The sequence below is a fragment of the Ambystoma mexicanum genome (assembly GCF_040938575.1).
Source record: "Ambystoma mexicanum isolate Mex_15411 chromosome 12 unlocalized genomic scaffold, UKY_AmexF1_1 Mex_chr12_unloc.2, whole genome shotgun sequence".
Classification (NCBI taxonomy): Eukaryota; Metazoa; Chordata; class Amphibia; order Caudata; family Ambystomatidae; genus Ambystoma; species Ambystoma mexicanum.
Window position 1 is genome coordinate 1253670 of NW_027182323.1, and position 25310 is coordinate 1278979.

The 25310-nt window shown below is 48.6% G+C and overlaps 5 non-coding genes across 5 annotated transcripts; 2 read left to right on the forward strand and 3 right to left on the reverse strand.

Annotated features, from left to right (window-relative positions):
* The first annotated feature begins 2373 nt into the window (after positions 1 to 2373).
* TRNAV-CAC (transfer RNA valine (anticodon CAC)) lies at positions 2374 to 2446 on the forward strand. The gene has a single exon. It is a non-coding gene; the product is annotated as a tRNA-Val (tRNA).
* A 296-nt stretch (positions 2447 to 2742) lies between these two features.
* TRNAQ-UUG (transfer RNA glutamine (anticodon UUG)) lies at positions 2743 to 2814 on the reverse strand. Its single transcript has one exon. It is a non-coding gene; the product is annotated as a tRNA-Gln (tRNA).
* Positions 2815 to 19707: 16893 nt separating this feature from the next.
* Positions 19708 to 19780, forward strand: TRNAV-CAC (transfer RNA valine (anticodon CAC)). Its single transcript has one exon. It is a non-coding gene; the product is annotated as a tRNA-Val (tRNA).
* A 296-nt stretch (positions 19781 to 20076) lies between these two features.
* Positions 20077 to 20148, reverse strand: TRNAQ-UUG (transfer RNA glutamine (anticodon UUG)). Its single transcript has one exon. It is a non-coding gene; the product is annotated as a tRNA-Gln (tRNA).
* Positions 20149 to 24692: 4544 nt separating this feature from the next.
* TRNAA-UGC (transfer RNA alanine (anticodon UGC)) lies at positions 24693 to 24764 on the reverse strand. The gene has a single exon. It is a non-coding gene; the product is annotated as a tRNA-Ala (tRNA).
* Between the last annotated feature and the right edge of the window lie 546 nt (positions 24765 to 25310).

Consider the following 25310-nt stretch of genomic DNA (forward strand, 5'->3'; position numbering starts at 1 on the left):
CATCCTGGATGGAGGGTGGCCTGGGTGGACCCAGGGCACCATGCTGAACTGGGGGGCCCCTATGGGACTCCCGAGAATGGGAACTTACCACCGTTGCTGGCACCCGTAATATCCCGGTAACACACGGATTTCAGGCACCGGTAATGGTAAGGTGAGTTTGCTGGTAGCCGGCCGGTGGCTCAGGCGGGTTACCGGCCAACTCATAATGAGGCCCAATGTCTTTTGGACTGACATACTCCTGCCCGTATTGGAAGTGAAAGAGCTTGAGGGACTGGTTAATCTTCTTTATGGCCAAAGCTGTCTGAACTGGTCAGGGTGCGGAGTAACAGCTCTCCTCTAGCCCTACACCAGCTTAGGTTTCCTAGGAGTCAGCCGTTAGTAAAACTCTATGTATGGAGCCACTGGTGATGATGGTTGACCAGCTGGGATTCTTCATGAAGCAGTGTGTGCAAGATGCCCATATTTATCTAATGGTGTCAACCGAGGAGAGCATCCGGCAGCTCAAACAACCCTCCCAGAACATTAGAGACTGGAAGAGGACAAACGCAGCCCTTCCAAGACTCAGTTCTTGTTCTATCCCTTAGCTCTGCCTGGGAGAGTTCACTTTACATATTGTTTCTGCGCCAATATATTCTACAGTTAAGTCCTGGGCTTCTTTGTGTTCCCAGACTGTCCCTTGCAAAGCATGTTGTATTCACTATCTAATCTGATGAACAAAATCTACAGCTACTGAAATGTATGTCACCTCTTTGCCTAAAGATGGTTTTAGGACAGTAGTTCAGGGACTGGTGTGATTAAGAGTGGACTGTATGAATTATCTTCTGTATTTCCACGCAAAGTCAAATCTGGCACCCCTAAGGCGGTCTAACATACTGAAGCCCTGCTTGTATATGCATTAAGGATGTTAGGTCAAATTTCTCCTGGTCACTGCGTCACAATGGGGGGCAAGCAACATGATAAATAAAGCTCTATATTGTTTTAAAAACTTTACAACTGTTCAGCCCAGTGTTTCTGTCTATTTGGATTAATTCATATTATATGTAATCAGGTCATCTAGAAGAAAAACGTTGATTCTCTATTAAAAACAAACATTAAAAAGTGGATCCTTTCCTTTTCTAAGGGGGCTTGTGCAGTGTGGAACGCATCTGAACCTGTGCTGTGCACTGTTACCGTGCACTCTGAATTCTCGTCCACCATGTTTTAAAAGACTTTTTGAGGAGTGCTCCTGCAGCTTGAATTGCAATTGGATGTTTTGGATTTATTAAGAAATTACTGTATTTGTGATTATTTAGTACGTGTATGTTGCAGTTCTCTATTTCTCTGGAAATTGCCCTCTGGTTCCTTTTGGGCGGGAAAAGTGTTCACAATACTAAATAACAATAATAAAGACAATTCCCTTGCATAAGATTGCTCAGGCCTGCTGTGGCCAGCACACAGCCATACTGCCCAGGCACCCTCTTGCAACCAACTCGTTAAAATGCCATTATCGGTCACAGGTTGATACATCTGTAGGGTTGGTCACAATATGCACAACCAGAAATACACTTCACACACGCATGCTCAAGCCCTCTAACGATATTCATTTTCTCTGAGACAAGTGATGACATTCAACCAATGGCGTTCCTGGGCTGCTGAGTTACTGGGGTGCCTTCTGGCTGCTCTGTGGTAATTGCATCGGCAGAGCCCCAAACCAACACATGGCAGAGGACACCTGGGAGACAGTCACACAGCTGTCTATTGAGTCTATGTGATGCTGGAAGCTCAAACAGGATGCATGTCTTTAAAGCACCGCATCCACGTGCTTCTCTCTGTCTTCCTCTGGCACGTGCACTGCTGTGCTATAGCCGCCATCCTGCGCCCCCTGTGTCATACTGGGCCCCCTATGTGTCGTCCTCTTTGGGTGTGTGATTCAAATTCATGTGGCTCTCTGGGCATTGCATTTTCCAGGGAAAACAATATCTCTTCTGTTGCTGATAAATCGTTCAGGTGTGTGGCGCATGGTATGAGGTGCATAGGTGGTGGTAGTGATCTAATACAGGGACACTCACCTGTGCCAGGTGCGGGCACAGGTGGTTGATGCAGCACTGGAGACAGATCCACGTTTACAAAGGATTTTGGATTGATTTGGGGCACTCAAAATGAAACAATACATTCCTTTAAAACTTCAAAAGATGGGGAGTGTCCATGGAGTAAGACATATATATTAACGGGATCTTGGTCGCAAGTTTAATCCAGTGTACAATGATCTGTCTGACTTCACTGGCATGGAAGGAGCCAGCTGGCTTAAATGTTACTGTGTTGATATGCCGTGCTTCAGCACCCCCTTCCATGCGCTATCATAATAATGGGAAAGAAAAGCACACGTACAGTTCCGTTTCCGTAGTGTAGTGGTTATCACGTTCGCCTCACACGCGAAAGGTCCCCGGTTCGAAACCGGGCGGAAACACTTTTAGCGAAAGCCTCTTTAATCCTCACTTTTCATCTTCCATAGTGAAGTCCATATGCACAACGTGATATGAACGAACACTATTTTAAAAACTATTTAGTAGCAAAATTAATACAGATTACATTTTTTATAGTGATAGTATGTAAAGAACACGGAACAAAATAAAGTCAGACGAAACTAAGACCGACTTTCGTTCATGATGTATTCGAATTGTAAATACTAGGAGCGGGAATGAATGAAATAAAGGGAAATAAAATTGAGATTCCGAAAAGCGTCTCATTTCAGTGAAAAATGTGAGGTTCCACCGAGATTTGAACTCGGATCGCTGGATTCAAAGTCCAGAGTGCTAACCATTACACCATGGAACCATACACTTAGTGCCACGGTACCCCTAATTTTTAGCTAAGCACAGGTGCCCTGAAATCTGCAGTACTACGAGATTTATGATAGCCTAATACACCCTTTCCCGATATCAGTAATTCTTAATCATTGGGACTTTGTATTATACTTATGTCTTTGTAAAGAGCTTGTCACGGAGAATGAGTACCTCAGGGAGCACTGAGCAGAGGTTGAAACCCCTTAACATATGCACCTTACCATCTCACCTGCATGGGATTTCATGACTCTTTCTTGCCTTTGGACCAGTCATAGAATACAGGCCTGGAACATTATGTTTATTCCCCATTGCCGTCATGATGCCATTCTGGAAAATGACTTGAAATGGCTGTTGCATTGGGCTCTGTTCAGAAAAGACTCTTGGGTTTTCTCCTCAATTACCATATCTCCAAGTGAGATTAGGCAATTTAGTATCTAGCACAGTCTCTGAACATTTCGAATTTTACAGCTTGTGAAAGATTGATATGATTGTATGAGTGTGGATTATACACAACAGTATGATGTGTTGGCCTTACTACAATGAAATAGGAATAATGTAAGGAATAGTTGAAAAGACTCTTGCTGGGGTGGACTGGGTTGTTGGCTCTTCTGCCGAGTACACCAGGCTGCCCCAGTGCCCACCCATTGGTCTAGCACAAAGGCAATCTCACTAGAACCCATTGCTTGGTTCAAAACGGAGTGAAGATCCCAGGCACGTACCCCATATGTTTCAGTAAAGAGCCAGCCTCCCTTTGAACCATGCCTGCTGAGCCTCCTTAAAGCCCCACATCTTGTTCCAGTAGAGATTCAGTATTCTTGGGACACCCCCACCCCCTTGCCCAGCTGCCAAGTTTTCAGTCTATGTATGTGTGACATTTACATATTTGGAATGTACTTAACTGTTGGGGGGCCGCAGGTGGACACACTGCCGGCCTCTCACGTGCTGGGGGAGCCAGCACCTTGGTAGTTTGCCAGGATCACCCGAACTTACTATTGTTGCAGGCCGGGACCATGATGGCCCATGGGGACATGGGCTTGAGGTGCCGGGGGCACTGTGGATGCCGGGAGCATCCTGGGTGGAGGGTGGCCTGGGCGGACCCAGGGCACCATGCTGATGCAGGAGGCCCAGACCAGCGAGACCTGCCGGACCGTGATCACATGGTGTGGGCCTGCAGGCCAGGGCTGGGGACTGGCAGCTGAAAATATTTAACTGTTTCCAAAATCCAGGTCTCACTCCTGCAACCTTCCTGAACCTCCCGCTCAGGACGAATTGTGTATCTCTGGTTTTGGGCTGTGGGGAGTGACATTATCTAATTCTTTTCACCAGCCGGGGCTGGAAACTGCAAACGGGGGCTGCTCTTTTTCCAGCCCTATGTGTCCACCTGCCGTGTTAGGCTAAACACGGGGCTAATTGCTCATGGTCATTTCCTCTGTAAAGAGGATGTTTCTCTGCTCGATCGTTGGTGTGACATCCATCGCTGACAAGACATAAACAAAATGGCCCCCGGGTCTCTGAAGTCACCTGGAAGGTGTGAAGAAGACCTTGCCCTTCCAATCGTGAGTCCCTCTCCCTCGGGACAGCCACCCCTTCCTGTCCTGCTGCCTTTCTCCACCTGGGTTACCTTTGCTTTGTGACCCTTGTGTTTGCCGCCCTGTGAATTGGAGTTGGAGGGGCCTTGGCCCTCCACCATGTTATTGCCTGGTGCCCTCATGCCCCCCTTTCAGGGTGGGTGTGCCATCTCTCTAACATATGACGTCGGGTGCTGCTATGCCCTCATCCCGAGCTTTAACCTGCTGTTGGCCTGGCATTTATCCTCGCCTGAAGCCCATAACAAATTAAGCCCAGGCATAATTATTTACAAAATATTAATATTCAACATGCAAGTCCACACAGACGATCAGTAGCGTACGTGCTTCAACACTTCTGTCCTCCAGCACCCAGCTCATTCTAATGCCATCAGCTCTCTTTTCAACATTGTACTACTTTTGACTGGCCGCAACGGCCAGAAGGGGTTGTCGCCCCTTCGCTGCCCCCATCCTCCTCCTCTTTGCTTCTTCTTTTTTTCTTTTAATAAAACCATGCTCTCTCAATCCGTCGTTAAAATTCAATAATATGTCTGAGCCCACCTGAGATAGGTCAACCCCATCTTTATCGTAGTATCCTGGTACACCCCAATTTATTAGGCCATCCCTAAACATTGAGAAACATGCTCCCCTGCAAAACTTTGTCATGTCCATATTCCATTTTTTCTGGCACTTCTCCACAGCCATGTGTGAATTTGCACCCCTCCATATTTATCTGGGCACGATTCTGGCCATATGAGTCCACAAGCGCCCCCTTCCTCGCTCAATGCCCAGAACGTGGCGCACATTTCCTTAAGCAGCTGCCTTCTTCCCAGCTGTGCCACATCGTTCCCCCCCAGATGGGTTATTATTGTCTCTGGGGGTCACTCTTCACCCAGTAGCGGCTCTCTGACCTCCACCCGGCAATCCATGTGGGACCTTGTCCCAGGAAGCTCTTCTTATTATGCCTCTGAAGATGTTAACACCTCCCATCAGCGTACTGGAACTCTCTACCGGGAGGTCCCCTGCGAAAGAGTGTTTCACCGGCAGCCCTGATATGACAAAGCCACTGTCACATTAGGGTGTCGATCACCAGAGTCATTTTGAAGCATGCAGACATGGATAGTGGGTGCAGTTAGAGTACCACGAGATCAGGCTTAGGTCAAGAGAGGGGTTTTACTGTTTTGGATTCTGTCAGGCCTCCCTACGCATCCTTCCCTCTCCCCACTCTCTGCAGACACAGGCACTCTATATATGACATTGGAAGACAAGGTACACATGTCATAGCAGCCTGGATTGGACACTGACTACATTCTTGTTTTGGGCCAATCTGCTGTAGAATGTTGCCTTTATAAAGGCAGGAAATGTGGTCCTCAGTTGATTCATCTTTGGATTCTCAGAAGAAGGAGAGGAAGGATTCATTGGAAATGTGTTGGGAATGGTTAGTTTATACCAAAGTTCTCTGCCATAGAGCTGAAGACAGAAGGCTTCAGGGCAGAGGCAAGCTCTACTCTCTAACCCACCCAAGGGCACATTTGGGGTGACCAGCTTGCGCAATCTAGCCAATCATTTTTGAAAAGTCTGCACTGTACCATTTGAGCACTTCGAGCGGACTCAACCTGTCTCAGCGCCCATGATCTCGTGGGACCACCAATTGAAACGGCTTGACACTGACTCGATCCAGAAAGAGCTCCAATAAGCCTGACTCGATGCTGCTGAGCCCCAATCACAATAGACATGCGCATTTGAAGAATCTTTGTCCCCCTTGTCTGCCTCGGCACCTCAGTAACTTTTAAGCCACCTTTCTTAGCCATTTAAAAGACATATCCTTGAACATTGAAATGTGCTGCTAAAATCATTGGCCAGCACCCCTGTCTTCACACTGAATGCCCCTTTATTCCCATAGTGTGTATTCTCTCCGTTTCCTTTAGAGAGGTGGGTCTTTATTGTTTTTAATTTGTTGTATGCACTGTACGTATTTCCTAAAGTTCCTGTTTTTGTAGAACCTTGGTTGGGCATTTATTCATGTTGGTACCACCATACTATTGGTGTTTGTGTGCAAATGTAACAGCTCAAACGCCTCAGAAAGAATTTAGACTGCCCTTTGCCACAGTTACCAAAAGAGGCATAGGGGGTATACCTGTCGGGTGTATCGGCTTCCCCTTTATGACTGCGCTCATTGCTGGTTTAGTAGCAGTCTGGGGCTGAGTAGGTGTTTTGGACACTACTCACCCCTGTGCTCCTACAGAGCAATAGTCATTTCGTCACCCCGAATGTAAAATTTTCTGTTATGCCCCAGCAAGGTTTGTGCCATACAAAACACAATACATACATGCAATAAAACATGCCTGTGCTATGCTATAAGATCCTTGTGCACTGCCACAGTGAGGCGTTATGTATTGCCGTATGCTGAAATGAATGTACTACTGCTTGCAGACGGCGGCGAATCAAGTGCACAGTTTTACTTTGACTATGTACATGTTAAGAGCGTTGAAACAAAGTTTAAAAAAAACACATCAACGAATAGGTTATGATAATTTACAGCTATTTTTAAAGAAAACATTTAATGAATTCTATTTTTCCCTTTTAAAGAACTCCTTCGAGGCACTTCAGAGAAGTCACGTGGAATGTTTGCCTGCCCAATCCTGCCTGCTGCTGCTGCTTCCCATGATCACTTTGTTCTATGCTATCTATATTTGTCAGTCACCATCTCTCCAGGGGTTTTGTTTACTGTGAACCCCATTCGCGGTATTGCTGAGGCAGCTCCGGCTGTTTGTTGTCTAGACAGGGCCCCAGTCTGGTAATGTGAACTAGTCACAAGAAGGATAGTCTTGAAACGTGAGCGACGGAATATGTTCAATGTAGTGAGATGCGACATAAAATTATAGTCCTCTTTACCAGAAACCCAAAGAGGATGTAACAGTATATCCTTTAAATGTTGGCGTTCATGCGTACCCCAAAAAATATATGCACCTGGAGATGCCGATCCCCGGGGCCTCATACATGCAAAGCATGCGCTCTACCACTGAGCTACATCCCCTCACCTAAAACACACCATCGTAATATCTGTGCCGTCCGACCCTCGGCCCAGTAATTCTGCAAATGAAATCTAGTTTGTAGAAAAGGTTCGGCAGTGAAATCGAAAGTGATAATCGATGCAGGACCGAGATTGTTTCTGCTATAGGGACTGCTGGTGGCTGTGCTACATCCCTTTACGATAACGTTCCACTAATGTTAGAGTCGGCACGGAGTTTTTTGTATGTGGGAACTGTTTTCATTCTCTATCTCTGTTCTACTTTGGGATGTTTCCTCTTTCGCCTCGCCACAGAAATCAGAAGGAATGTGTCAGGCTTTCGTTTGCCACCACATTCTCATCACCTGGTATAGAGCGAACTTCCCACAATCTTTCTTCTGTTTTATCTCTGTCCGCAGAATATCGATTTTCAGGGATTACAGCTGGCTTCACTAGCAGGAATATGTGTCACTGGTGTTGTGCCACAGAGGGCCGATCCAATAGCAAAGCACCACCACGTGACTGCTTGGCACCATGTGCTGCTGCTTTTAAACAAGCACTGGCAATGCCAACAGTTTGGACTTTTATCTAGGCCTGGGAAAGGCACTTGCCAGGCACCACCCTAGTGGTATTAACTGGCCACTGATGGTACCAGCAGCAAAATGGTGTGTGTACCTGGGTATCTAATAATAGTGCCGGCAAACGTCTAATACTTAAATCTTAAAACACAAGCCATCACAGTAGGCTTTGTCAATGCATGTTTTTATCAAGACTTCAGTGAAGGACACGCATGGTGCTTGTGAATGTAGACTTGGTTACGACATTTTTATTACACCGGTGGCACTTTACTCCTGCAATTAAGACATTAGCCCTCAGAAGACTGCTTTGAAAAAACACTGGCAGACATTTCGAGTGCAAAGCTAGATGGTAAGTCTTGATTAAAGTTAACTCAAAGAGTTCCCATAATTAGGAGTTTTGGGTCTGGAGGGGCAGGACTGGGTGGGAATGGCCACATGGCCATGGCAGTCAATGGGTGGGCAAATAACTAAACAACACTTACAAGCTTTGGTTCCCTCCTCAGATGCCTTTTTCCCCGATCTGGACTCTAATGCAATAGTTTCAGCATATAGGTGGGTGCCACCTAATAGCCCAAAGTAATAAAGGATCTAGGTGGCAACAGTGTCTGCCTCTCAGTGCTGGCACACTTAGGTGAGTGAGGGGAGGTGGCAGGCCCGTCTAGGGTCTGCCGCTGCCCACATCCTCTTCCTCTCTGTCCCATCCACCAAGTTATCTTTTTTTTATTTATTTTTTTACTTTTATTTATTTAGCTTGGCAGCACAGGAACAGGTGAGCTACATACAGGACAAGTATAATCAGAGCAATGCAGGTAATACAAACATATAAAGCAAATTCAAAACCAGTTTGTGCACATGTGGCAGACATCCAAGGTGGGTGTGGGGGCAGTGAGTGAACAATTCCGGAGGTTGTGCGGGAATAGCAGGGGGAGAGGACTGGAGATGTAGAGTCCGAGGCAGAATCAATGGGAGCCATGTATGAACGAAACCTTGACCAAACATCTCTGGGTCTTTAGTGGGTTGGCTGTTGTATAGCCCAGGATTCTTCGGTGTCCGATGCCCATGTGACCGCCCTGAGCCACTGTGCATGGGTGGGTGTGGTAGGCCAAAGCCAGCAGAGTAAAATAGAGCGTACAGCAAGTGGCATGCAAAGTCCAGCCAGGTTTTTGGAATCTCAGCGGAGCTCAGAAAAGTCATGGAAAAGACAACTCATTGGGGATAGGGTAATAGGGTGATCGAGGATAGCTGACATAGTAGCACATACTGCGCTCCAAAATTGAGTGAGACGGGGGCAGGACCAAATCATGTGGATATAGCCAGCGTTGTCGCAGCCACACCTGGGGCACCTTGGGGACAAGTCATTTGAAATGTGGTGTAGTCTGCTCGGGGTGTAGTGGTATCTGTGGTGCACCTTGAATTGGATCAATTTAAAGCGGGAGTTAAAGGATACCTGATGAATACATGCACACATTCGGGCCCATCGTTCATCTGTGATTTCGAGACCAAGGTCATCCCCCCAGGTATGTCTTAACTTGGTAAATGTAGGGGCCGATCTAGCCTGTACCAGGGTGTAGAGTCTGGAAACTTTGCCCCTCATGGGGGTGGGAGAGGTAAGCTCCGTAACTGCAGGTTCATCAGGTGGCAGCACTGGGAAACTGGGGTATTTGTGTTTAAGGATTTTCCGGAGGGGTGACTACTGAAGCCAAGCGGATGGTCTCCGCTTCAAGGACAGTGGAAGATCTGGCCACTCTATGAAGTTACCCTGTTCGAAGAAGTCCCATAGTTGTTCATATCCAGGCTCTGCCCACCGGCAAACGATGACGGGAGGTACATGTGGGACCTCCGGGAGGAAGTTCCAAAGTGGAAAGTTACCATGAAAGGGGTGGGCGATGCCTAGTAATTACCATGTTTTAGATAGGGCCAGAGAAGTAGAGGCCGCCGGGTCAAGTGAGTCTAATACCCTCGGCATGGGCGTGATAACCAGGGAGCAAATATCACGATCGCTGATCGATAGCTTTTCGAGTCTGACATGAGGTGGGGGGTCCAATGTTTTAAACAAGTGTGAAGTGTATTGGAGTTGGGACACCAGCCAGTACTTAAGGAAGTCAGGAGCACCGAAGCCGCCAACCTCCATCGGGATGGTCAAGGTCTTGAGTTTAAGCCGGACCATGTCTGAGTGCCAAAGAAAGGTATTAAGGGTACGAGTCAGCACCCGGAAGAACCAGCCGCTCGGCCACTGGGGGATATTGGCGAACCTGTACAGAAGCTGGGGTAATACTACCATTTTTAGTATCCCTATCCTGCCGGCAAGTGAGATCGGGAGCCTACTCCAGCGACTTTTGTCGTAAGGCTAGTGAGGTATTTTTGGTAGTTCTCTTCAAAAACCTGTTCGAATCGGCGAGACACTACTATGCCCAGGTAGGTAAAGCTTGACTGGGCCCATGTGAATCGCTGGGTATCAGGAGGGGGGCGTGTGCAGGCAGTGAGCGGCAAAAGGGTAGATTTAGAGCAATTTACTTTGAGGCCAGAAACTTGTCCAAAAAGGATATCTTCCAATATCGGAGCCAAATTGGTGTCGGGGGAACGGATGAAGAGAAGGGCATCATCAGCATACAGGGATACTATGTCCGCGAAAGGTTCCATCTCTATGGCAAAGACCAGAGGAGAGAAGGGACAGCCCTGCCTAGTGCCCCTAGTTATTTGGAAAAGGGGGGAGCATCGGTCCTCAGTACGAACCCTGGCCACTGGGTTGGAGTACAGCAGCCCGACCCAGGAAAGGAAGCGGGGCAGAATTTGCATTTTTTAAGAACCCGCCAGAGATTCTCCCACGAGACAGAATCGAAGGCTTTTTGCATATCGAGTGCCACTGCTACTGCATGCAGATTTGGGTTAATCCTGCTTATAATGTTGAAGAGACGCCTCAGGTTCAGAGAGGTGGAGCGTCCCGGAATAAATCCCGCTTGATCGGGGTGAATGATATGCGGCATGTAGGGGGCAAGGCGTAGGGCTAGTAATTTGGCGTACCCGTTGATAAGCGAGAGTGGACTATAAGAGCAGCATTGAGTGGGGGGTTTACCGGGCTTCAGCAAAACGGTTATTGTGGCTTCACAGAGCGAAGGGGGAAACAGACCTACCTCCACTGATTCCTCCCAGAGGGCCATTAGGCGAGGGAGTAGGAGTGATTTGAAGTGTTAATAGAATTCAACGGGAATGCCATCTGAGCCTGGGGATTTCCCTGATGAGAGTGAGTCTATGGCATCCAAGAATTCCCCGGTGGTGAATGGATTCTCGAGACATCCAATGGTCTCAGGGGAGAGGATCGAGAGGGGAAGCTTATCTAGGGAAGACTAGATCTCCGCTGTCGGGACATTGTCTGCATTGGCATATAGGGATTCGTAGAAAGAGAGGAATTCAGAGTTAATATCTTGCAGGGACGTGGCTAGGGTACCATCGGGTCTCTCCACTCCAGGGATGGGAGGGGCACCAAATTCTCGGTGGAGAAGCCTGGCCAGAAGATGGCCTGGGCGTTGACACTCGCCGTATTTCCTCGCAAGTCCCGGGCTGTCCAGGAACCTCAGTTCGCGGTCCGCAAGAAAACGGAATGTGTCAAGTTCCGTACCGATTGATGCCAGGAGTTCCGGAGTTTGGTGTAGCGAGCATTGAGCTTCCAGTGCGGACAGCATGGCTTTGCTTTCAGCAATATTTCTGTGAATTGTTTTAAGGATGCTGTTCTCCTTAGACAGGGCAATACCTCTTATATAAGCTTTGAAAGATTCCCAGAGGGTGGCCTGTGAGGACACTGTGTTGGTGTTAATTTCGAAGAACTCCTCAATGGCGGTCTCCAGCTCTGAGCTGAAGACGGGGTCGAGGAGAGAGTGAGGTTTCATTATCCAGTGTCTGCTGCCGTCACGATCCGGGCCCCAACAAAGGGTAATAGTCACCGGTGAATGAACAGAGAGGGTTCTGGGAAGGATCGATAGGTGAGATATGTTCCTTATAAGTATGTCACACACTAGCCATCTATCGATTCAGGAATATGAGTCATGCACCGAAGAGTAGAAGGAGTAGGAGCGGGAGTCGGGATAGAGAAGCCTCCATGCGTCCACCAGGGAAAGACTGGGGAGAGATGACAGTGTAGTGTAGGCTGCTTTGGAAAGTCGGCGAGGTCTGGAGCCGTATCTGTCAAGGTCTACGTCAAATATCGTATTAAAATCACCTCCCCAGAGGATTATTGTTAGCAGGAAGCTGTCAAGGAGAGACGTGAGATGTGAATAGAACTCCAGGTCGTCGATATTGGATCCATAGATGTTTAATAGGACCACCTCCTTATTCTGCAGACTACCATGGACTAACACATATCTGCCCAGGGGGTCGATCTGTGTAGATATGGGGTTAAATTTAAGGCTCCTGTGAATTAGAGTCATAACTCCCCGGCTTTGGGTAGAATAATTAGTAAAGTACCTCTGAGGGCCCCACATTTTGGCAAATCTTTCACAATACTCGGTGTAGGCGTGCGTTTCTTGTAAAAACAGTATTTTGACCCAATGGCGTTTGGCCTGAAGCTGTAGTTGTTTCATCTTCTTATAGTTTCCCAGCCCCCGCACATTCCAACTCATGAATGTCAAGTTATCCTCAGTTGACAGTCCAGAGGTGGTCATTAGAAGTGACGGATTAACGGGGTGGTGCTCCCCATGATCGGTGCACCATTTGATCAGCCTTGCAATAATAACTGAACAATATTGCCCCATACTCTACCTCCCCTGTGGATACCAAGCCTTTTTTAACATAAAACCCAACAACGCCCACCCCCTCCGACGTCCCGCCCCCAAACAAACAGAGGAATGACAACCCCATGCCCAAACAACCAAATCCAAACCAATGGCATCAACGCCGGGGGGCCTGTGAGCTGGCCTGGCGGCGGTGCTCCGGACCGGAAGGCAATTTAAGGATAAGCATGGTGCCTAGTGATGACATCTTGTGCCACCCGGGTAGGACTCCACCTGGGTGGAAAGGGCATGATCGCAAAATATAGAAACAATTTTCTCACGTATGGGGGAAGTAGCCCCCTAATCAATCAACTAGACCAGGAAGGTGACTGAATTTAACAGCAACTAATAGAGTAAACTAGCAACAGTGGATGAGCGCTGCGGAGAGAAATTGAACCAGAGAGGCGTTCAGTGATAACTACGAGAGTCTCCCATGGGATTATGAGGCCAGCCCTAAGGACCAGAACATACATGTCATAGACCGAAAAACTCGAGTAGGCGGAAGACAGCCCCTTCTCACGCTCATCCACCGGGTAGACATTTCTGTACCAAGTCGGAGTCCCAAATCATGAACAATCAGCCAATAAACATAACATTGACAATGTGTGTTTCAAAAGGGGGTCAGCCGGGGAAATGTTCATCGATAAATCTGGAGGCCTCCTCAGGGATTGTGAAGAAGTAGACCTGGTTGGAATGTTCAATGCTCAATTTAGCGGGGTATAACATGGAGTATTTGACCTGCAGGTCTCGAAGCCTCCTCTTTACTGCCAGGAAGGTTTTGCGTTCACGTTGGACTGCCACCGAGAAATCAGGATATAGATGGATCCTGGCAGCGCCCAGAATGAGTTCACCCTTGGCTCTAGCCGGCCTGAGCAGGGCGTCACGGTCACGGAAGTTTAGAACTCTACCTATAATGGGTCGTAGTGGTGCACCCGGTCTGGGCTTTGCAGTGAGGGCACGGTGGGCTCTCTCGATCGCGAACTATGGGGAGAGTTTTGGAGTCTAACAATTTTAGTAGAGTGCACTCTAAGTAATCCTCCATGGGTACCTTTATGCCATCTTCGGGTACTCCGATAATGCGGAGGTTGTTACGTCTCCAGCGTGATTCGAGATCCTCGTTCTTTTTCTCAACCTCGGCGACACGGCCAGAAAGTGTGGAGACCTCCGCCCTTAGAGAGCTCAAGTTATCCTTGGTGGTACTCACTCGTGTCTCGATCTCGGCAACCCGGCCGTCGGTCCTCTCCATATGAGCCTTGATAGAGGATATAGTGCCATTCATGTCGTCAAGCTCTCTGTGGAGCGTGGTGAACACCTCCCGGATGTATTCCATCATTTTTTGAGCGTCTGCCGGGTCCGAGGTCGAGGGGTTAGATGGTTCCTACCCGGACACCTCCCCCACCGGCCCCAACGGGGTTTTTGTGAAAATGTTAATTGAGCATTGCTTCTTTCCAGCTCCCTTGGTCATGGCACCAGGCGGAGGGTGGGCCCGAAGGCCTGGGCGGGCGGCAGGAGTGTCGAGGCAGGTCGGGAGGCAGAGGGCAGGACACAGAGGATGGTCGGACAGGCTATTCAGAGCATTCGGGCGCCCAGAGGACGACAGGGTTGAAGTGGAAAGTAGTGCTGTAATAGGATGTGGAGTCTCTGGTCACCACTGCCCGCCAGTTCGCAGGTCCGGGGGGGATCTCCCTGGCCGGCAGTGGTATGAGGGCACTGAGTGGTCAGTGAGTGGATCCCCTGGTGTCGACCGCCCCGAAGATCACGGGTGAAGGCCAAGAACCGGAGATCAGTGTGCCGTGACAGGGGTGGAAGTAGGAGCAGCTATGGGCACTGATGTGGTTGAGCAAACTGGGGAGTCCACTTCCTGTGTCGGAGGAGAGGTCCGCCAAGGCTCCCAGCAAGGCAGTGGTGGACCACAGAGGGGTTAGCAGGACGCCCACGGCCAGGCAGCGAGGAGACAGTCACTGCAGGGGTCTTCGATCCCAGTATATCCAAGTAAAGCAGAGGGTCCAGTCACTGCGCGCCGCGGTAGGGGGGACCAGCCTGGTGCACCACTAACCATGGTCTGTGTGGTGTCCCAACTGATATATGTGGCGCAATGAGCGGGAGGTGTATCACCACGGCGAATACCCCATGCAGGCACTACGGTGGAGAGCAGTAGGATCCACACCAAGAGAAGAGGTCCCAATCCAAGGGCCAGCAGCGGGCAGCGTGTGCCAACACCTAAGTGGTGCACGGGTTAATAGATGACGGCGCCCGAGGAGTCTGTGTCCCCCCCGACAGGGCCCACCAGGTCGCGTTAGGAGCGGGGGCCCTGTGCGTCTGGCAGGGTAGCAGGGCAGCGGAGCGTGACGACAGCCACAGTGGGTCCCGGCACAGAAGGTCCAGGTTCCGGTCGTGAGTCCAGGGAGGGAGGCGACGCGTGCCAGCACCGGCAGCACTACAGTGCGGATGGGCAGAGTGTCTGGTGGGACCCGAAGGGACTCACCGCAGTAGCCAGGAGCGGGAGCGTCCCGCAATCCGGTCCCAGAACAGGAAGCCTCCTCTCCGGATCCACAAGAGGCACTGATAGGCAGCACGCCGCCCTGGGAGAGGCGGCGGAGCAACAGCTCTACATTTGGGGTTGCACCCCGGGGTCCAGTCAGGGGGCTGGTGTCTGCGCACAGGCCGCAACGGTTCCTCGAGGAGTGGGGAGAAGGTGACGCCGCACCGCACAGTGCCCCTCCCCCCAGTAGGCCCCGGATCCTCAGAGTCAAGCCAAATGACTCTGGAGCAGAGGAGCGGGGCAGAACGGCGCCAGCTCCCGGCCCAATTTCAAAGCACTGGATCTCTGCGATAGGGTTGATTCAGGACGCGGGGTTCGAGCAGCACACGCCCGGGTCCTGCAGCAATTTAATAGGGTGGCTGGCCCAGGTTTTAATAGGGCACCAAAGGAGGATTCAAACAGGAAGGCGCCCCACGAAGCGGAGTTCACAATCAGGCGGCCATCTTCTATGAGAGCTACAGCGCCCCCCTCCCCAACCAAGTTATCTGAGTTGTGATGTGATAGAGATGCACAGAGGGATACAGAGAAAAAAAAGATTTCAGTACAGGGAGACAGGATTCAGAATGAGAAGGCAAAAGAGTGGGGACATAATTGAAGAATGCATGAGGAAATAAAGTGGACTGAACTGGAAAACAAAAGGGATTTATACTGAATGGTAAGTGTTATTACTTGGCTAGACTAGCTAATTTGGTTGCATCCTGCCTGAAGCTATTTTCTGACATGGCATTGCATTTTTACTGGCATCAAGGGTAAATTAAAGCCAGTATGATGAGCGTTCCTATATCGCTATACTGGCATATATGGGTGCAGCCAGTCGTGACATGTTTTCTTATTGTGGCATGGCATTTTTACTGACAACGTCAGCAGGACTATGTTCTTATGTATGGATACTGGCATATAAGGGCAAACCACATCAAGGATAGTGGCCCATCACAGCCTCTGAGCGACTAGATCTCATTGCAGTACACTTGCTGTGGAAGCAGACACATGCATGTATGTACGCATGTACAAATGCGTAGACTGTGGCTAGTGTCTGCACTTTGCACAACCACATACACACTCTAATTTCACTTTCTTCTATCATTGGGCTTTGGTAGCTCTGCACTAGTGGTGGAGTTATGAGCTATTAATCCGCGGATTTATGTGCCTCTATTGCTCTTCTTAGGTACTCCTCCACTTATCGATGCTCCATGGAATGTGTCCCTGTTGAGTCTAGCATGATCTCTAGATTAAAAACTGTTACATAGTACCCACTGAACCCTTGCTTTTCAGATCTTTTGTCTCATCACAAGTATAATCATCCAACCGATTCTTGAGGCCCTGCTTCGCTGTAGCTGTTCCAGGAGACACCTGGTCCTTTGCAAAAGAATAGTGCGAAAACCGTACAGAAACATCTGACCTCTTGAAGACTGGTGTGCACCTTACTTCCTCCCACTTTCCGGCAGGAGATTTATTTATTGATTACGGTAGCGCCACCCACGCTGCAGCATCGCGCTCTCCCTCTGTAAGGCGGCAGAGGTCCCTTAGCATCTACTCTCTTCTTGGGGCACATTTCTTCTGACCGGCGGCGGATGCCGCCTCTTCTGCATTTTACTTTTGCAGCGGATGCTGCTTCATGCGTGTTCTGGTTTGGAGCTGCTATCGCGGAGCTGGGCACTTTCTCCCTCGGCGGGAGCAGGCAAAACACTTGATGGCCGATGCCGCAGTGCTGCAGGCTGACCCGCACTCCGGCTGCACAAGCACCCTCTTCACACACGGCTGCGGCCAGGGAGGGTCTGCCGGTGGGTCACTGGGCATCCACTCTCTCCTTTTCTTGTGGCAGTGGGTGCTGCTTCCTTTTCTTTCTCCTGCGGGCAACAGATTGTGCTGCAGGGGTCCGTCTTCCTCGTCGCCATTGGTGGGGGGCGACAGTGGACACACGGCCAGCATCACAAGTGCTGGGGGTGCCAGCATCTTGGTAGATTGCCGGGATCACCCAGACTTTCTGTTGTTGCAGGACAGGATCCCAATGGCCCATGGGGACATGGGCCTGGGCGCACTGTGGATGCCGGGAGCATCCTGGATGGAGGGTGGCCTGGGTGGACCCAGGGCACCATGCTGAACTGGGGGGCCCCTATGGGACTCCCGAGAATGGGAACTTACCACCGTTGCTGGCACCCGTAATATCCCGGTAACACACGGATTTCAGGCACCGGTAATGGTAAGGTGAGTTTGCTGGTAGCCGGCCGGTGGCTCAGGCGGGTTACCGGCCAACTCATAATGAGGCCCAATGTCTTTTGGACTGACATACTCCTGCCCGTATTGGAAGTGAAAGAGCTTGAGGGACTGGTTAATCTTCTTTATGGCCAAAGCTGTCTGAACTGGTCAGGGTGCGGAGTAACAGCTCTCCTCTAGCCCTACACCAGCTTAGGTTTCCTAGGAGTCAGCCGTTAGTAAAACTCTATGTATGGAGCCACTGGTGATGATGGTTGACCAGCTGGGATTCTTCATGAAGCAGTGTGTGCAAGATGCCCATATTTATCTAATGGTGTCAACCGAGGAGAGCATCCGGCAGCTCAAACAACCCTCCCAGAACATTAGAGACTGGAAGAGGACAAACGCAGCCCTTCCAAGACTCAGTTCTTGTTCTATCCCTTAGCTCTGCCTGGGAGAGTTCACTTTACATATTGTTTCTGCGCCAATATATTCTACAGTTAAGTCCTGGGCTTCTTTGTGTTCCCAGACTGTCCCTTGCAAAGCATGTTGTATTCACTATCTAATCTGATGAACAAAATCTACAGCTACTGAAATGTATGTCACCTCTTTGCCTAAAGATGGTTTTAGGACAGTAGTTCAGGGACTGGTGTGATTAAGAGTGGACTGTATGAATTATCTTCTGTATTTCCACGCAAAGTCAAATCTGGCACCCCTAAGGCGGTCTAACATACTGAAGCCCTGCTTGTATATGCATTAAGGATGTTAGGTCAAATTTCTCCTGGTCACTGCGTCACAATGGGGGGCAAGCAACATGATAAATAAAGCTCTATATTGTTTTAAAAACTTTACAACTGTTCAGCCCAGTGTTTCTGTCTATTTGGATTAATTCATATTATATGTAATCAGGTCATCTAGAAGAAAAACGTTGATTCTCTATTAAAAACAAACATTAAAAAGTGGATCCTTTCCTTTTCTAAGGGGGCTTGTGCAGTGTGGAACGCATCTGAACCTGTGCTGTGCACTGTTACCGTGCACTCTGAATTCTCGTCCACCATGTTTTAAAAGACTTTTTGAGGAGTGCTCCTGCAGCTTGAATTGCAATTGGATGTTTTGGATTTATTAAGAAATTACTGTATTTGTGATTATTTAGTACGTGTATGTTGCAGTTCTCTATTTCTCTGGAAATTGCCCTCTGGTTCCTTTTGGGCGGGAAAAGTGTTCACAATACCAAATAACAATAATAAAGACAATTCCCTTGCATAAGATTGCTCAGGCCTGCTGTGGCCAGCACACAGCCATACTGCCCAGGCACCCTCTTGCAACCAACTCGTTAAAATGCCATTATCGGTCACAGGTTGATACATCTGTAGGGTTGGTCACAATATGCACAACCAGAAATACACTTCACACACGCATGCTCAAGCCCTCTAACGATATTCATTTTCTCTGAGACAAGTGATGACATTCAACCAATGGCGTTCCTGGGCTGCTGAGTTACTGGGGTGCCTTCTGGCTGCTCTGTGGTAATTGCATCGGCAGAGCCCCAAACCAACACATGGCAGAGGACACCTGGGAGACAGTCACACAGCTGTCTATTGAGTCTATGTGATGCTGGAAGCTCAAACAGGATGCATGTCTTTAAAGCACCGCATCCACGTGCTTCTCTCTGTCTTCCTCTGGCACGTGCACTGCTGTGCTATAGCCGCCATCCTGCGCCCCCTGTGTCATACTGGGCCCCCTATGTGTCGTCCTCTTTGGGTGTGTGATTCAAATTCATGTGGCTCTCTGGGCATTGCATTTTCCAGGGAAAACAATATCTCTTCTGTTGCTGATAAATCGTTCAGGTGTGTGGCGCATGGTATGAGGTGCATAGGTGGTGGTAGTGATCTAATACAGGGACACTCACCTGTGCCAGGTGCGGGCACAGGTGGTTGATGCAGCACTGGAGACAGATCCACGTTTACAAAGGATTTTGGATTGATTTGGGGCACTCAAAATGAAACAATACATTCCTTTAAAACTTCAAAAGATGGGGAGTGTCCATGGAGTAAGACATATATATTAACGGGATCTTGGTCGCAAGTTTAATCCAGTGTACAATGATCTGTCTGACTTCACTGGCATGGAAGGAGCCAGCTGGCTTAAATGTTACTGTGTTGATATGCCGTGCTTCAGCACCCCCTTCCATGCGCTATCATAATAATGGGAAAGAAAAGCACACGTACAGTTCCGTTTCCGTAGTGTAGTGGTTATCACGTTCGCCTCACACGCGAAAGGTCCCCGGTTCGAAACCGGGCGGAAACACTTTTAGCGAAAGCCTCTTTAATCCTCACTTTTCATCTTCCATAGTGAAGTCCATATGCACAACGTGATATGAACGAACACTATTTTAAAAACTATTTAGTAGCAAAATTAATACAGATTACATTTTTTATAGTGATAGTATGTAAAGAACACGGAACAAAATAAAGTCAGACGAAACTAAGACCGACTTTCGTTCATGATGTATTCGAATTGTAAATACTAGGAGCGGGAATGAATGAAATAAAGGGAAATAAAATTGAGATTCCGAAAAGCGTCTCATTTCAGTGAAAAATGTGAGGTTCCACCGAGATTTGAACTCGGATCGCTGGATTCAAAGTCCAGAGTGCTAACCATTACACCATGGAACCATACACTTAGTGCCACGGTACCCCTAATTTTTAGCTAAGCACAGGTGCCCTGAAATCTGCAGTACTACGAGATTTATGATAGCCTAATACACCCTTTCCCGATATCAGTAATTCTTAATCATTGGGACTTTGTATTATACTTATGTCTTTGTAAAGAGCTTGTCACGGAGAATGAGTACCTCAGGGAGCACTGAGCAGAGGTTGAAACCCCTTAACATATGCACCTTACCATCTCACCTGCATGGGATTTCATGACTCTTTCTTGCCTTTGGACCAGTCATAGAATACAGGCCTGGAACATTATGTTTATTCCCCATTGCCGTCATGATGCCATTCTGGAAAATGACTTGAAATGGCTGTTGCATTGGGCTCTGTTCAGAAAAGACTCTTGGGTTTTCTCCTCAATTACCATATCTCCAAGTGAGATTAGGCAATTTAGTATCTAGCACAGTCTCTGAACATTTCGAATTTTACAGCTTGTGAAAGATTGATATGATTGTATGAGTGTGGATTATACACAACAGTATGATGTGTTGGCCTTACTACAATGAAATAGGAATAATGTAAGGAATAGTTGAAAAGACTCTTGCTGGGGTGGACTGGGTTGTTGGCTCTTCTGCCGAGTACACCAGGCTGCCCCAGTGCCCACCCATTGGTCTAGCACAAACGCAATCTCACTAGAACCCATTGCTTGGTTCAAAACGGAGTGAAGATCCCAGGCACGTACCCCATATGTTTCAGTAAAGAGCCAGCCTCCCTTTGAACCATGCCTGCTGAGCCTCCTTAAAGCCCCACATCTTGTTCCAGTAGAGATTCAGTATTCTTGGGACACCCCCACCCCCTTGCCCAGCTGCCAAGTTTTCAGTCTATGTATGTGTGACATTTACATATTTGGAATGTACTTAACTGTTGGGGGGCCGCAGGTGGACACACTGCCGGCCTCTCACGTGCTGGGGGAGCCAGCACCTTGGTAGTTTGCCAGGATCACCCGAACTTACTATTGTTGCAGGCCGGGACCATGATGGCCCATGGGGACATGGGCTTGAGGTGCCGGGGGCACTGTGGATGCCGGGAGCATCCTGGGTGGAGGGTGGCCTGGGCGGACCCAGGGCACCATGCTGATGCAGGAGGCCCAGACCAGCGAGACCTGCCGGACCGTGATCACATGGTGTGGGCCTGCAGGCCAGGGCTGGGGACTGGCAGCTGAAAATATTTAACTGTTTCCAAAATCCAGGTCTCACTCCTGCAACCTTCCTGAACCTCCCGCTCAGGACGAATTGTGTATCTCTGGTTTTGGGCTGTGGGGAGTGACATTATCTAATTCTTTTCACCAGCCGGGGCTGGAAACTGCAAACGGGGGCTGCTCTTTTTCCAGCCCTATGTGTCCACCTGCCGTGTTAGGCTAAACACGGGGCTAATTGCTCATGGTCATTTCCTCTGTAAAGAGGATGTTTCTCTGCTCGATCGTTGGTGTGACATCCATCGCTGACAAGACATAAACAAAATGGCCCCCGGGTCTCTGAAGTCACCTGGAAGGTGTGAAGAAGACCTTGCCCTTCCAATCGTGAGTCCCTCTCCCTCGGGACAGCCACCCCTTCCTGTCCTGCTGCCTTTCTCCACCTGGGTTACCTTTGCTTTGTGACCCTTGTGTTTGCCGCCCTGTGAATTGGAGTTGGAGGGGCCTTGGCCCTCCACCATGTTATTGCCTGGTGCCCTCATGCCCCCCTTTCAGGGTGGGTGTGCCATCTCTCTAACATATGACGTCGGGTGCTGCTATGCCCTCATCCCGAGCTTTAACCTGCTGTTGGCCTGGCATTTATCCTCGCCTGAAGCCCATAACAAATTAAGCCCAGGCATAATTATTTACAAAATATTAATATTCAACATGCAAGTCCACACAGACGATCAGTAGCGTACGTGCTTCAACACTTCTGTCCTCCAGCACCCAGCTCATTCTAATGCCATCAGCTCTCCTTTCAACATTGTACTACTTTTGACTGGCCGCAACGGCCAGAAGGGGTTGTCGCCCCTTCGCTGCCCCCATCCTCCTCCTCTTTGCTTCTTCTTTTTTTCTTTTAATAAAACCATGCTCTCTCAATCCGTCGTTAAAATTCAATAATATGTCTGAGCCCACCTGAGATAGGTCAACCCCATCTTTATCGTAGTATCCTGGTACACCCCAATTTATTAGGCCATCCCTAAACATTGAGAAACATGCTCCCCTGCAAAACTTTGTCATGTCCATATTCCATTTTTTCTGGCACTTCTCCACAGCCATGTGTGAATTTGCACCCCTCCATATTTATCTGGGCACGATTCTGGCCATATGAGTCCACAAGCGCCCCCTTCCTCGCTCAATGCCCAGAACGTGGCGCACATTTCCTTAAGCAGCTGCCTTCTTCCCAGCTGTGCCACATCGTTCCCCCCCAGATGGGTTATTATTGTCTCTGGGGGTCACTCTTCACCCAGTAGCGGCTCTCTGACCTCCACCCGGCAATCCATGTGGGACCTTGTCCCAGGAAGCTCTTCTTATTATGCCTCTGAAGATGTTAACACCTCCCATCAGCGTACTGGAACTCTCTACCGGGAGGTCCCCTGCGAAAGAGTGTTTCACCGGCAGCCCTGATATGACAAAGCCACTGTCACATTAGGGTGTCGATCACCAGAGTCATTTTGAAGCATGCAGACATGGATAGTGGGTGCAGTTAGAGTACCACGAGATCAGGCTTAGGTCAAGAGAGGGGTTTTACTGTTTTGGATTCTGTCAGGCCTCCCTACGCATCCTTCCCTCTCCCCACTCTCTGCAGACACAGACACTCTATATATGACATTGGAAGACAAGGTACACATGTCATAGCAGCCTGGATTGGACACTGACTACATTCTTGTTTTGGGCCAATCTGCTGTAGAATGTTGCCTTTATAAAGGCAGGAAATGTGGTCCTCAGTTGATTCATCTTTGGATTCTCAGAAGAAGGAGAGGAAGGATTCATTGGAAATGTGTTGGGAATGGTTAGTTTATACCAAAGTTCTCTGCCATAGAGCTGAAGACAGAAGGCTTCAGGGCAGAGGCAAGCTCTACTCTCTAACCCACCCAAGGGCACATTTGGGGTGACCAGCTTGCGCAATCTAGCCAATCATTTTTGAAAAGTCTGCACTGTACCATTTGAGCACTTCGAGCGGACTCAACCTGTCTCAGCGCCCATGATCTCGTGGGACCACCAATTGAAACGGCTTGACACTGACTCGATCCAGAAAGAGCTCCAATAAGCCTGACTCGATGCTGCTGAGCCCCAATCACAATAGACATGCGCATTTGAAGAATCTTTGTCCCCCTTGTCTGCCTCGGCACCTCAGTAACTTTTAAGCCACCTTTCTTAGCCATTTAAAAGACATATCCTTGAACATTGAAATGTGCTGCTAAAATCATTGGCCAGCACCCCTGTCTTCACACTGAATGCCCCTTTATTCCCATAGTGTGTATTCTCTCCGTTTCCTTTAGAGAGGTGGGTCTTTATTGTTTTTAATTTGTTGTATGCACTGTACGTATTTCCTAAAGTTCCTGTTTTTGTAGAACCTTGGTTGGGCATTTATTCATGTTGGTACCACCATACTATTGGTGTTTGTGTGCAAATGTAACAGCTCAAACGCCTCAGAAAGAATTTAGACTGCCCTTTGCCACAGTTACCAAAAGAGGCATAGGGGGTATACCTGTCGGGTGTGTCGGCTTCCCCTTTATGACTGCGCTCATTGCTGGTTTAGTAGCAGTCTGGGGCTGAGTAGGTGTTTTGGACACTACTCACCCCTGTGCTCCTACAGAGCAATAGTCATTTCGTCACCCCGAATGTAAAATTTTCTGTTATGCCCCAGCAAGGTTTGTGCCATACAAAACACAATACATACATGCAATAAAACATGCCTGTGCTATGCTATAAGATCCTTGTGCACTGCCACAGTGAGGCGTTATGTATTGCCGTATGCTGAAATGAATGTACTACTGCTTGCAGACGGCGGCGAATCAAGTGCACAGTTTTACTTTGACTATGTACATGTTAAGAGCGTTGAAACAAAGTTTAAAAAAAACACATCAACGAATAGGTTATGATAATTTACAGCTATTTTTAAAGAAAACATTTAATGAATTCTATTTTTCCCTTTTAAAGAACTCCTTCGAGGCACTTCAGAGAAGTCACGTGGAATGTTTGCCTGCCCAATCCTGCCTGCTGCTGCTGCTTCCCATGATCACTTTGTTCTATGCTATCTATATTTGTCAGTCACCATCTCTCCAGGGGTTTTGTTTACTGTGAACCCCATTCGCGGTATTGCTGAGGCAGCTCCGGCTGTTTGTTGTCTAGACAGGGCCCCAGTCTGGTAATGTGAACTAGTCACAAGAAGGATAGTCTTGAAACGTGAGCGACGGAATATGTTCAATGTAGTGAGATGCGACATAAAATTATAGTCCTCTTTACCAGAAACCCAAAGAGGATGTAACAGTATATCCTTTAAATGTTGGCGTTCATGCGTACCCCAAAAAATATATGCACCTGGAGATGCCGGGGATTGAACCCGGGGCCTCATACTTGCAAAGCATGCGCTCTACCACTGAGCTACATCCCCTCACGTAAAACACACCATCGTAATATCTGTGCCGTCCGACCCTCGGCCCAGTAATTCTGCAAATGAAATCTAGTTTGTAGAAAAGGTTCGGCAGTGAAATCGAAAGTGATAATCGATGCAGGACCGAGATTGTTTCTGCTATAGGGACTGCTGGTGGCTGTGCTACATCCCTTTACGATAACGTTCCACTAATGTTAGAGTCGGCACGGAGTTTTTTGTATGTGGGAACTGTTTTCATTCTCTATCTCTGTTCTACTTTGGGATGTTTCCTCTTTCGCCTCGCCACAGAAATCAGAAGGAATGTGTCAGGCTTTCGTTTGCCACCACATTCTCATCACCTGGTATAGAGCGAACTTCCCACAATCTTTCTTCTGTTTTATCTCTGTCCGCAGAATATCGATTTTCAGGGATTACAGCTGGCTTCACTAGCAGGAATATGTGTCACTGGTGTTGTGCCACAGAGGGCCGATCCAATAGCAAAGCACCACCACGTGACTGCTTGGCACCATGTGCTGCTGCTTTTAAACAAGCACTGGCAATGCCAAC